The 13578-nt window shown below is 37.8% G+C and overlaps 1 protein-coding gene and 1 pseudogene across 3 annotated transcripts in view; both read right to left on the bottom strand.

Annotated features, from left to right (window-relative positions):
* Window positions 1-13578, bottom strand: part of TENM1 (teneurin transmembrane protein 1) — a 596847-nt gene that overhangs the window by 204772 nt on the left and 378497 nt on the right. The window lies entirely within an intron of this gene.
* On the bottom strand, window positions 567-6092 carry LOC111826748 (annotated as a pseudogene).

The following is a 13578-nucleotide window of genomic DNA, read 5'->3' as shown; positions in this document are numbered from 1 at the left end:
CATTTCTTCTGTGCAAATGTATTGGAAAAGAACATGAAAAATATAGGTAGACATTTTAAAGTTCTACTGAGACATTTCATTTTTAATAAGTTTCTTTATGCATGTCAACAATGAACAACACTTGTATAAATTGAACTAGGATACAACTGAACACTTCTTTGTTGCATGCTGACAAAGAACAATTTGATTAACAGTAAATCCTTCAGAGCTTCCCTGAGAACGATTTCTCTGAGATACACTTTTTAGACAAAAGTTCCCAGTAAATTCTGTTATTCTTGGTACTTAGATTGTGCCCAATATTACACAATGATAATAGTGGGCACCCCAAAATCTTAATTCGGATATCACTTAGGTGATAATATAATATGACATTCTAAACAAGGAAAGGACATGTATGATGTAAAAATTCGTTAAAAATTAAGAAATTATTACATGCTCACTTGTCCAGCATCTAATAGAGTCAGTTAAAAATCAAAGGAAACTAGGCTGCAAGCATAAGGAAAATAAATAATTGGGAATGAATGAAACTGAATAGAGACTTTCTGTTATAATACAATTTTTAAACTTTAACAAAAGTTATTGGAAGAGTTTTCTGGGTTTGTCTGGCCTTGTTTCCAGGTTGCTGCTGCTGCACCTTTTAAGTCCTTTTGCTTCTTCAGCTTTTGAGCCTCCCAGAAAACCTGAATGCATGGAGCCTTTTTGGTCACCCAGCAGGCGATGGGCTTTTCGGTTGTGCACAGGGGGAAATGTGTACTCAAGCCCCAGCTCCTTGCACATCTTCTCATAGATAGAGTTGGTATTACAGAAATTTTTGAGCATGTTTTTCCTCTGGTCACCAGATAGCGCTTGGGGCTTCGTCTTTTCCATGTTTCTGCATGTGTTATTCATAACTGCAGATCTGACAGTCAAGGCAATAATTGAAGCCTGGTGTCCTTAGGCTTTGCCACGTCCTTATTCATCAATTGTTCTTGCTTGATTTTTAGCTCCTTTTTCTGGCTGGCTATTTCCAAAGGCAAGAGTCTTTTCACAACATCATCAACCTTCTCAATTCCAGGGATGTTTTGGTAATCTTTGAGCAGTGTGGTGGGTTATCTTCTTGGCTGAGCTGGACTGGTTTCTGGATGATGGCTTATCCATGGGTGGCCCAGAGGATGAGACCTCAAGGAGGTGAGGGAAGGTGCCAGTGATCAGAAGGAAGCCAGGCACACTCTCCACTGGTGGCCCAAGGACAGGGGCCTGTGTCCCAGAGGAACTCAGTGCCCTCCATGCCACCTTCAGCATGGGAACTTCTATAACACAATTTTTGTTGGGGAAACTATGAGAATTTTTTCATTGTTTTGTGTAATTAATGTGAGAAATGAGAGTAAGAAAAAAAGTAAGGTGAATTGGTAATATGGGCAGTGACTTCCCAGTGCCACTTAAGGGCTGGGAAAGTGTTATAGTGTATACCAAACTCTTCACCAAAATCAAGCAGTGAATCAACTAAGAATAATACATATTATTGAGAACAAAAGCCTGTTTACTCAGTATTGCTTTTTCAAATATTTGAATCATTTTTATTTTACTACTTTCAGCTCCTTCCATCCCTCAGTGGTAGTCATAGTCATTCTGCTTCAGAGTAGGACCATTATAAATAACTGTTCACTTTATAGAACATATGCGCAAACATGCATGTATGCATACATGCACATACATACACATGTGCGCACACTTTTTGTCTCTATTTCTCTGAAAATCAATCGGAAAATATTAGTTAATAATGTACCTATTTTATTGCATAGAATTAACTTCAATACATGTTGCTATGATAAAGATTTGGTTTTACTATAGCTAAATGTGATATAGCTATATATCACATTTTCTGTGTAAGAGGTGTAATAGTGTTATCTCTCATTTTAACATAGAAAACCTATGATGTGCCCAGATGGAGCAGCTCAGTGGTTGAGCATCGATATATGAACCAGGAGGTTACAGTTCGATTCCTAGTCAGGGCATATGCCCAGGTTGTGGATTCAATCCCCAGTGTGGGGCATGTAGGAGGCAGCCAATCAGTTATTTTCTCTCATCACTGATGTTTCTATCTCTCTCCCTCTCCCCCCTTCCTCTCTGAAATCAATAAAAACAAAAAAACAACAAAAAAAATCTATGATGCCTTGGTAGCTCAGTTGGTTAGAGTGTCATCCTGATATGCCAAGGTTGTGGGTTAAATCCCTGGTCAGAGCACACACAAGAAGCAACCAATGAATGCATAAATAAGTGGAACAACAAATCGATGTTTCTCTCTCTCTCTCTCTCTCTCTCTCTCTCTCTCTCTCTCATCAATAAAATAAAAAAATTCTTAAAAAAGTGAAAACCTATGACATATGCATAACATTTGTTCCCTCAGTGACATAAATATAAAACTTGTTCCCTTAGCCCCAGCATTACAATGGGTTTCAATATATTTTAGTAATCTTAACACCATCTTACATTTGAACAACAATCTGGTTGAAGAGATTATAAAATGTCAGCTACCTCTTTCTGTACAGATGGCAACACACAAGCAGCAGTAACAACAACAATAACAACACATTCCATCTTATAAAGATCTTGAGATGAGTCTCAACTTATTGACGGATAAGAGGAAAAATCTGAAGGAATCTGGTATTTAAAGATCAAGAGTTGAATTGACTTTCAGCTTAATGTTTCATGGATAATACTTATCACATGGCCTTGGATTTCCTTTATCAACTGGTGAACTGTTCTCTGGTATATCTGAACAAACCTGACAAGACAGAAAATATCATGTCTGGCTTATAGCCTTTGGATTTGATAAAATAGTCAGCTGTTTTTTCCCCAATATCTTGAGTCTTTCCTTTTGCCTAAACCCTGTTCCTTTTTTAGCCAAATACGATATCCTCCAATAACTCTAGAGGTCATATTTTACTTAGCCCAGTGATCAGAATCTGGAAGCATTGAGGCTGAGGTGAACTTCTACTTATTTTTGGTTCTGAAATACAGTGGGGCCTTGACTTACGAGTTGAATTCGTTCTGTGACGGAGCTCGTCACTCAAATTACTCGTATGTCAAATCATAAAGTGAATGAGTGAGACACATGATGCTGGGCTGATGTTGTGGCGTTCACTGTGACGTTCGCTGTGCCAACTAGCGGTGGGGTATCTGAAGCTGGCTCATAACCCGAATTTTAGCTCGCAACTCAAAGCAAAAAATTGGCCAAGAGACGGCTTGTATCTCGAAAAACTCGTTAGTCGGGACACTCGTAAGTCAAGGCCCCACTGTACAAGATTGTGTCTTAAGTCTTTGATCATGAACCCAACACACTCACCTATCCAATAGTATCCCTGCTTGCCAAAGAAATCTAGATACTTGTTTCACAAATGCTTTTTACTTGATCTGATAGGTACCAGATTGTAATGGTAAAAGCATAACCCTTAAGGAGAAAATATTATCTTTATAAATTCCTGACCTTCCCTTGGTGGTAGGCTATGTACTCTGAACTGATTGTTTAGTTGTGGGAAAGTTTGTATTGGTCTATCCACAGCTTTTTACTTAGACTTTCTTATCATTATTGCTTCCAATTTAGTCTGTGATCACATACAAGGGTAAGCCTAACTGTCTCATCAAGGTATCAAACTCATGTCCTGATCTCAATAAAAGAGTGCTCTCATTTTAAAAACTATATACAACTACTAGAGGAATTATTACTACATCTGGCTCAGAGTGGCAACTTAAGAGGTATTTATTGGTAAGTTAGGAACTGTTTTTTATATATAAAGTTTAGTACTCTTTTTGGTATGATTTGACATAATGTAGAAATCATACCCAGAAAAACTTTCTCTTTTTTCTCTGATATTAGACTTGTTTTTCCTTCTTGAAAAAACTTTGACATTACCTCTCTTCTCCCCAAAATGATTTCATGAATCCTCTTCATGCACATCTAAAACTCCTGCATGGTGTTTTTCTAAGGCAATACACCTCACAGTTTAGCACTTAAAGGTCTTTGTTCCCTGAAACTCTACAATTGATGGACTAAGAGATCTTCAAAGATTCATTCAAGCCCCAAAAGGCATCTGATAGCATACTTGAGTGGTGAAGCCAAAGATGTTTGTTGGAAGGACACTTCATGCTGACTAAAAAATTTACTCTGAATGAAAAAGAGCTTACAGAGATGTTTCTCCCTCATTCAGCACTCTTGCTAAGGGCTCTCCAGCTTTAGAAAATGAAGTCAAATTGGAGTCTGTGCAACACACAATGCTAGCAGTCATCAGACAACCCTCTGCTTCTGTGGTGGGCCCCTGAAATTGGAGTCTGTGCAACACACAATGCTAGCAGTCATCAGACAACCCTCTGCTTCTGTGGTGGGCCCCTGGGTTGCATGCATATTTACAAAACTGCCATCATTGCCCAACAGACTTTGCATCTACAGTTTACTTTTACCCCTATACATGCATATTTACAAAACTGCCATCATTGCCCAACAGACCTTGCATCTACAGTTTACTTTTACCCCTATAAATAAATATGACAAGGAGAAAAGAAATGTAAAGAATCTAGAGTCAACAAAAACCCAGTGCATGATGAAGACTAAGGCATATACATGTCCTTATATATCATGTTAGTGAGTTAGTGCCATTTCATATTTAGTTTATTTAATTTATAATTTTACTCTATAGCAATCACAAAATTATTTAAAAGCCTATATGGGTATTAGGGTCATCTGAAATTTAAGAGACATATTTTATATGTTCCCCCAAAGCTGGCATATCCTAAGAATGAATAATGGAATAAAGAATTTGACTCCATGTCTATCCTTGTCCCACAATATGAACACTCCACTGAGGTTGCACTGTACTGCAGGAAAGCTATGGGTAGGCAGTATATTAATTTAGATATATTTAGACAAAGTTAAAGCCCTTGACTTACTTTCTATTTCACATATATATTTCTACCTGGCTAGGTCACCAGCCCCTTAAACTTAACATGTTTATAACCTGCCCTTTAATCTCTATTTATAATCCTTTTTTAAAAACCCTGATTTCACTGTTTTTGTTTACACCATGATAATGTTCCTGGTTTTTAAAGCTAGGAACCTTGGCATTATGTTTTCACTTTCTTTTTCCAGTTTCCTTGTATATAGCCAGGTCTTTCAATTCTTCTGTTTTCAATTCCACCTCTCTCTTCCCCCTGATCTCTTCCTCTCTCCTCCCTCCTCCCTCTCAAGCTTCCTCAGTCTCTCACAGCACAGTAGTTAAGAGCCTGGACTCTGAAGCCAGATACCATGGGCTGGAACGCTAGTTCAGCCATTCACCTTGGGCAAGTCACTAAAACTTTCTGTGCTTTAGTTTGCCATCTATAGAATGGGGTTGTTGTAAAGGATCAAATGAGTAAATATATATAACATGCTTACAACAGTGCTGGGCACATAATAAAAGTTATGTAAGTGTTAGCTGTAATGATTAACTGTTTCCAATATGCTTATCAGGGCCTTCATCTTGAGTCTCTCAAAAGCCTCCTTATTGCTTTCTCAAATGCTCTGTTCTCTCTTTCAGCCCATAAACAACTAGAAGCTAGAATAATGAAATTTTAGGGCTTGAGAGAACAGACACATTCATCTAGTTCAATGTCTTACTTTGACATACAAAGCTCCCACCTTTCTGCTATTTCCCCCAAAATTTAGCTGTTGCTTCACAAAACCAGCCAATTCCAATTATATTTTTATGTAATCATATTAGAAAGTAATTTGTTGATGTGAACTGAAATCTGCTCTGATCACACATTATGTGTAAAAATATTTCAGTTTATTATAGCACATTATTGTCCATCCTTAGCCTAGAAATCTAAACTCTTCCCAACCAAATCACAATCATTACACCTTTCTGACTTTAGCTTTCATTATTCTCCAATTTGCCCCCTTTGCTACCCTCAAATTTGACTACTAGCCCTGTCCTGGAATCAATTTCCTTTTCATGCATCTGGAGCTATATCATGCTTTCCCTTCCTTCTTCAATGCCCTGCCCACAGTCTGATTCTATCTGTCCAAATGATCCTTCAACTTACAGCTTAAATGACATCTTCTTCAGGCAATAGTCCATGGTCCATGATGCTCCAAGGCAGGGATGATATAATACTCTTCTGTATGTTTATAGAGCTTTGTTTACACATCTATTATGGCTGTCACTGCACATAATCTGTTACTGTAGCTTTTTATATATATGCATTATTCTTCCTACTATATTATAAGGTGATGAAGGCAGTAGTTGGGTCTCGATCATTTTTCTCTCTCTTACATTTCCTAATACAGGATAAGCACTCAAAAATACATGTGAAATTATTTCCCTAATTCATTTAGTAAACAGTTATTGAATATCCCATGTAGCTCAGGATATAAAAGGACCTTAGTATATGCTTAAGAAATAAATTACTGGTAAACATAAAAGTGTCAAACTAAAATTTTTAGTCTGGGTCTTTATCAATATATATTGGCACCACTGAGGGAAATCAGGAGGTCTGGAAAAGGCAGTGATTGGTTGGGATCAGAGTTGTGTTGGTTTTGGATGGACTGAATTTTAAATGCTGGCACAAGATGCAGAATGATAGCTGTTTACTAAGCTGGCACTTTGAAAGCTCCATGCAAGGTGCTGTTGCAGACACAAAATGAAGGCAGAAAAGGGATAGTGTTAATTCTTATGCACTTGGCTGAGATGCACACTCAATCAAGTAGCAAGATCCAATTAGTGACCATGAGCAAAGCTGCCTTTTCTCATGTGAGCTTGGTAAACTCCTTTTCTAAATTTGTCTGATAGATACTCAAAAGTAAACACCTGAATCTCTATTTTCTTTTTTTTAAATATATTTTATTGATTTCAGAGAGAAAGGGAGAGAGAGAGAGAGAGAGAGAGAGAGAGAGAGAGAGAGAGAGAGAGAAAGAGAGAAATACAAACATCAATGATGAGAGGGAATCATTGATCAGTTGCCTCCTACATGCCCCACACTGAGGATGAAACTAAAACCTAGGCATGTGCCCTGACTGGGAATCAAACTGTGACCTCCTGGTTCACAGGTCCAGGCTCAACCACTGAGCCATGCTGACCGGTCTGAGTCTCTATTTTCATTCTCATCTTCATTTAGTGAGGACTTCATTCTATATAATCATTGGTTTAAAGGCCTAGAATGTGAGGATAGTTAAATCTTGCTGAGACTTCAAAAGTCAGTTTTCACAAGTTTCAACCTCCCAGCCACTTGCAAACTACCAATAAACACACGAGACAAAAGGCCCTGCTCTTTTGGAAGAGAGAGTGCTGTATTCCTTTTGGGTTTGGTTTCCAACTTTCAAGAACACCAAGAGCAATCTGAATTCAAAGGGGAGAGGCAGCTTCCTCCCACTCTGTTGTCAGCCATCTCCTGGGGAGAACAATGTTTTCATCACCTCTAATTCAATCACCCCAAGAAACCAAAGTGTCCTTAAATTGAAAGAATATGAAATATAAATGATCAACTAATAAGTCACAATTATGTGAAATATTCTTTTAGAAAAATAGAAAATATCAGCTAACTTGAAAATTATAGAATGTATTCTCAAATAAAAAATATTTGATCACATACATTACAGTGAACATATCCCTTTAATCTTTTTCATTTTAGCATCTAAGTCCAGGCTGAGATTTATTGGGTTGGTTCTTATAAAAAAGAAATGAAAGGCAAAACTCTTTAGGTTTTAATATATTCAACCACATTTCAGATTTTCCTTAACAAGCCTAAATATTAAAACAGCTTTTAAAAATGAGCATATCAAATAAACAAATCATCTTTATCATGAAAGCTCTCTGATTTTACTTTCCCTGCATATTTAAATGATGACCCTTTTAGAGTTATCCAAACCCTGTAACTGTCAAATTCTTAACTTCCCACTTTTTTAATAAAAATTATTTCCATAAAGATTAGAAATTAATCTAACCTGACTTTCAAATCTAATATATTTTAGTGCTGGAAGCTGTAAAAATTCACCTATCTAGGTTTAATAAAGAAAGTTTTTTCCAATTTAAATATACATTGCATTTAATAAGCTTGCATGATAATTTCAACAATGTTCATGGGTTCTTTAAATTACCTTCCTGCTGTGTCCAGGATACAATCCAATTTCATTTTTGAGCAACTGAGTTAAGAAAAGAAACTAATTTCTGAATGACACAAAGTCAAATTATTAGAAGCCAGCCAATCAGAATGGCTCCTATGCCTGACTTAAAAGACAAAAAATAGTTTGGCTATATTTATATAAAACTACAACATATAACTATTTGGATATATCTGAATTTTTATGTAAATGTTTATTTTTTAGCCAAATATTTGTCATTGTGAGGATCAGCATTTCTTCTTTTTGTACTTCCTTTCAACTTTGCATCCATTCATCCATCTCACAAAAACCCTTATTTTAAGGAAATACATAAAGAAGGATTTGGGGGGAAATAGGCCTCCCACTTATTCTTAAATGTTCCAGGGGAGAAAATCTTAAACTGCACTTATACTTTTCTGCAAGCTTGTGATTATGTCAAAATGAAAAGATAAAGAAAGGTAAGGAGGTGGAGATGTGAAGTTGAATCATTAAAGGGAACCAAGACATGATTAGTTAGCTAGAAGAGAAGGTAAGATTCAAAAGGGAATTTTTTTTCAAGTGGGAGAGACAAGATCATTTTTAAAGGCTCTAAAGAAAGATGTAGTAAGTGGGAGAGGGGTGGGATGTAGAACACAAGTGGAGGAACTGACCTTTGACAGAACACCTCCTGCACTGTAGCAGGAGGAAGAAAGAGAACATGGGTGCAGACACCATCTAATTTTAGATTTGATGGCAGGAAATTGAGGGAGTTCTCATGGGATGGTTATTTTCTCTGTGAATCAGGAGGCAAGGTCATCCATTGAGAATGAATGGACAGTGGGGAAGTTGGAAGTTTGAGAAAAGTAAAGCCATTCTGAAAAAGTAATTTTAGAAGATGGGAGGATGAGGTAACCTGAGAAATCCTATATAATAAAGAGGTAATATGCAAATTGACCATCATGCCCTTGCACAAGATGGCCGCCCCCATGTGGTCAAAAGAGGCCACCCCCATGTGGGCACAAGATGGCCGCCACAAGATGGCCAGCAGGGGAGGGCAGTTGTGGGCGATGAGGCCTGCAGGGGAGGGCAGTTAGGGGTAACCAGGCCAGCAGGGGAGGGCAGTTAGGGGTAACCAGGCCAGCAGGAGAGGGCAGTTGGGGTTGACCAGGCCAGCAGGGGAGGGCAGTTGGGGGCAATCGGGCTGGCAGAGGAGCAGTTAGGCATTGATCAGGCTGGCAGGGGAGTGGTTAGGGGGTGATCAGGCTAGCAGGCAAAAGCAGTTAGGGGCAATCAGGCAGGCAAGTGGTTGGGAGCCAGCAGTCCTGGATCGGGCCTAAACTGGCAGTTGGACATCCCCTGAGAGGTCCCAGAGTGGAGAGGGTGCAGGCTGGGCTGAGGGACACCCCCCCAGTGCATGAATTTCATGCACCGGGCCTCTAGTTCAGTAATATGGACAGTGTTTGAGGGCCCAAATGAGGTTGGTGACCATGAATATGTTTTAGTACCAATCCACCGAAACTGTGATTTGTTTCGCAGAAGACTTTGCTTGTTGGGTACACACAGGAAAAAGGCTAACAGTTGACATTATTCATTGTTGGAGTTTTGCAAAGGAGGCCCAGTGGGGCAGGGAATTGTATGGTATTTGTAGAAGAAATTGGAATGATAGACCATTTGCATTGAAGTTATGGAGAAATGAGTTTTTCTTTCTTTTTAAAAAATATATATATATTATTGATTTTTTTTTACAGAGAGGAAGGGAGAGGAATAGAGAGTTAGAAACATCGATAAGAGAGAAACATCGATCAGCTGCCTCCTGCACACTCCCCACTGGGGATGTGCCAGCAACCAAGGTACAAGCCCTTGACCGGAATCGAACCCAGGACCCTTCAGTCCACAGGCCGACGCTTCATCCACTGAGCCAAACCGGCTAGGCAGAAATGAGTTTTTCTATATTCTCCCTTAAAAAAACTATATATCTATAGAAATTCTGTGACCTTTTACTGATGGGGAAAAAACACTGAAACTATAACTTAGAAAACTTCTGAGGTATCAGAATATACAGTTGAATACTCTCCAAGCTGTAAATCTTACTCTTCTCAATACATTACAATAATGTTCTTTCATTTGCCTATCACTCAGAATCATTAATCAGAACTTTAAAGTGCTAGCACATAATTATAGATTTTAGGTTAAGAAAGTCCTATCTGTTCAGCATCATTAGAAATGGGTTAAATGTTTTGATTCTGGAGTCAAAAGATAGCTAACTCTCAGTGCCTGAAATCTCAACAACTAAGGTATTTTCCCATTACAATTCAGATACCTCCATTTCCACATGAGCATCTCTACTTCTATCTGTTTTATTTATTTGGGTTTTAAATATTTAATTGGAAGTTTCTGTTGCCAAAAAACCACTGACTGGTCTAGTGAAAAGAACCCTTATCCAGTGTTCAGTGTTTTTTTTTCACAATTTTTAAGTAAAATGCCTATATTATTTTCTTCATCAGTCTTTTGGAAGAATGTGGTAAAAAAGCATCGTTAAAATACATTATAAGATTATTGGATGCATACAAGTCCTTTGGTATAAGCATAACCAATGGACACAATACACTGGGGGTTAAGGGAGGCCGGGGGAAGGTCAAGGGGAAAATAAAGGAGACATATGTACTACTCTTTGTAATATTTTAAGCAATAAAACAAAATTTAAAAAAAGATTACTGGAAAGCTGAAAGAAGAAAAATAAGTTCAGAGTTTGAGGTACTGCTCAGGGTAAGGTAAACCTGGGTGGGGTGGCACATGCAGGTCCTAGGCAGAATGAGGGTGCTATGTGTAGAAGAGAGGAACAAAGGAACAAGGACAAAAACAGCCACATAGGGGAAGGCAGGAGCCTTGGGGGAGGGTATAGGCCAGTGAAGATAAATTTTGCTATTTTCACATCATCATGTCTTTGACATGGTAAACCCTAAGATGAAATAATACAACTCTACTATAGATTAAATGTTTAAGCCCCTCCCCCCAATTCATATGTTGAAATCCTAATCCTCAATGTGATGGTATTTGGAGGTAGAGCTTTTGGGAGGTGATTAGAATGTGAGAGTGGAACCCTTATGAATGGGATTAGTGACCTTCTCAAAAAGGCTCCAGAGAGCTCCCTCTACCCTTGTGCCATGTGAGGACAACAAAGAGACAGCCATCTATGAACCAGAAAGTGGGCCCTTATCAGACACTGAATCTGCCAGTGCCTTGATCTTGAACTTCACAGCATCCAAAATTGTGAGAAATAAATTTCTGTTACTTGTAAGCTGCCCAGTCTGTGGGATTTTGTTATAGCAGCCCAAACAGAATAAGACAAACCCTTTCCCTGATAGATCACTCTAAGGGGTGATAATATAGATAGAAGAAATGAAACTAAAGATGTTTTACCGAATATAGTGGTTTGAATAATATGTCCTTGTCATAACCCCCAGAACAGGTGAATATAACCTTATTTTGATAAAGGGTCTCTGCAGATGTAATTAAGTTAAGGATCTGGAGATAAGATCATACTGGATTAACCCAGTGGCCTTAAATCCAATGATAAGTGTCTTTATAAGAGACAGAAAAGGAGAGAGGCCATGTAGAGATGTAGGCATAGATTGGAACTATGTAGACATAAAATAAGGAATGCTGACAGCCACTAGAAGCTGGAGGAGGCAAGGATGATTTCTCCTTTAGAGCCTCCAGAGGGAGATCTTCCCTCTGTTGATACCTTTATTTCAGACTTCTAACCTCCAAAAGTGTGAAAGAAAAAATTTATATTGTTATTTAAACAAATAGTGATTCCACTATAGTTATCAAGACCACATAATGTATTCTGAACCTGTAGATCTTTAGGCACTAAGTAATAATAATGATAGTAATAACCATTGCTAACATTTAGAGTATTGGGAATTTTAGATACTATGCACTACACTCAATGATTTAAATGAATTCTTTTCCTTAGTCCTCAGAACTCTATGATAGAGTTATTGTTATTAATCCCACTCTACAGGTGAAAAAATAGAGGCTTAGCAATTTGCCTAAACTCATATTTCTACCAGACATAGAGCAGGGATTTGAACCCACACAGTATGACTTTAGAGCCCATACTTTTAACCCCTATACTGGACAGCATTTGAGAGTTGTTTGGATGCCCTACCAGTTGTCGGCAAACTCATTAGTCAACAGAGCCAAATATCAAGAGTACAACGACTGGAATTTATTTTGAGAGCCAAATTTTTTAAACTTAAACTATATAGGTAGGTACATTGTTATTAACTTAATTAGGGTACTCCTAAGGCTTAGGAAGAGCCACACTCAAGGGGCCAAAGAGCCACATGTGGCTCGCGAGCCGCAGTTTGCCGACCACGGCTAAGCAGTTGGTGGGAGTTTATATCTTAAGTAAGTCTGATTGGCTGGAAAAATAAAGAAAATTCTGTTTTTAAGTTCAATCTAAATCCAGACAGTTTATTGCTATACTATACATACAATGAAATGGAAGCATTTTTAGATGTCTTGTCACTCACTTCCAGTGACCAGAGTTGAGTAAAGCAGAAAAATAACTTCTATAAACCAAATGCACCCCAGCCAACATTAAATTGTGATGTTACTCTAATAAAAGTGTCCAATTTTTCTTTTTTTCATTTAAGTTATCTTCTCTATAATATACACAGATGACACTTTAATAAAGTAATTACATGATCACAATAACATTTTTACCCTTTAATTTGACTATATTCTTCCTTTACTCTCACACCTTTGCAGTAACTTTCTGGTGTGAATTTATTTAATCTACATAAATTATTCAGTATAATGGGGAAAAAGACATAGTAATATGGTGCCATCTCAAAATCAGCAGCCCCTCCTCAGAAATGAAGGCACTCAGCTATAATAAGAAATTCTTCTATTTAGATGCTTTCCATTCCCTTGGCTTTATCTCTTAATTATATTTTTATTTCAGAAGCTAACAATGATATAAAAGATTGCTAATGTGTAGTAGGTTCAATCCCATATTTTTAAATATCTATGTATGAGATGTCTTAAAGTGTTGGCTTCCTCAAGAAGAATATCATTGCTTCTTTCCAAATTTCATTCCTTCAAGGGATAAAGTTTTTTTTTTTATGTGTATTACATGCCATTGAGTTGGCTCTGATTCCTGGTGACTCTATGAAGGAGTCCTGTCCTCAACAGCCCTGTTCATACCTATGGCTTCTTTTATGGAGTCAATACATCTCATATTTGGTCAAAGAGACCCACTGGGAGTTCCAGATCTGCTAATTATTGCATGTGAACCTAGATAGATGGTTTAGCTTTTCTGAGTCTATGCCTTCGTTTGCAAAAGTAGTATGCAATCACCCACCCTAACTTACAGAAACATCAAAAATATGGTGTGTCCCTGACTATATTTACTATACTGCACTTTACACATCCCCATGACTATTTTGTAGCTACCAATCTGTACTTCTCAATCCTTT

Source organism: Myotis lucifugus, unplaced genomic scaffold (assembly GCF_000147115.1).
Source record: "Myotis lucifugus unplaced genomic scaffold, Myoluc2.0 scaffold_2, whole genome shotgun sequence".
In the NCBI taxonomy this organism is placed as follows: domain Eukaryota; kingdom Metazoa; phylum Chordata; class Mammalia; order Chiroptera; family Vespertilionidae; genus Myotis; species Myotis lucifugus.
The sequence above is the reverse complement of the archived record's forward strand: the minus strand, read 5'-3'. Positions and strand labels throughout refer to the sequence as shown.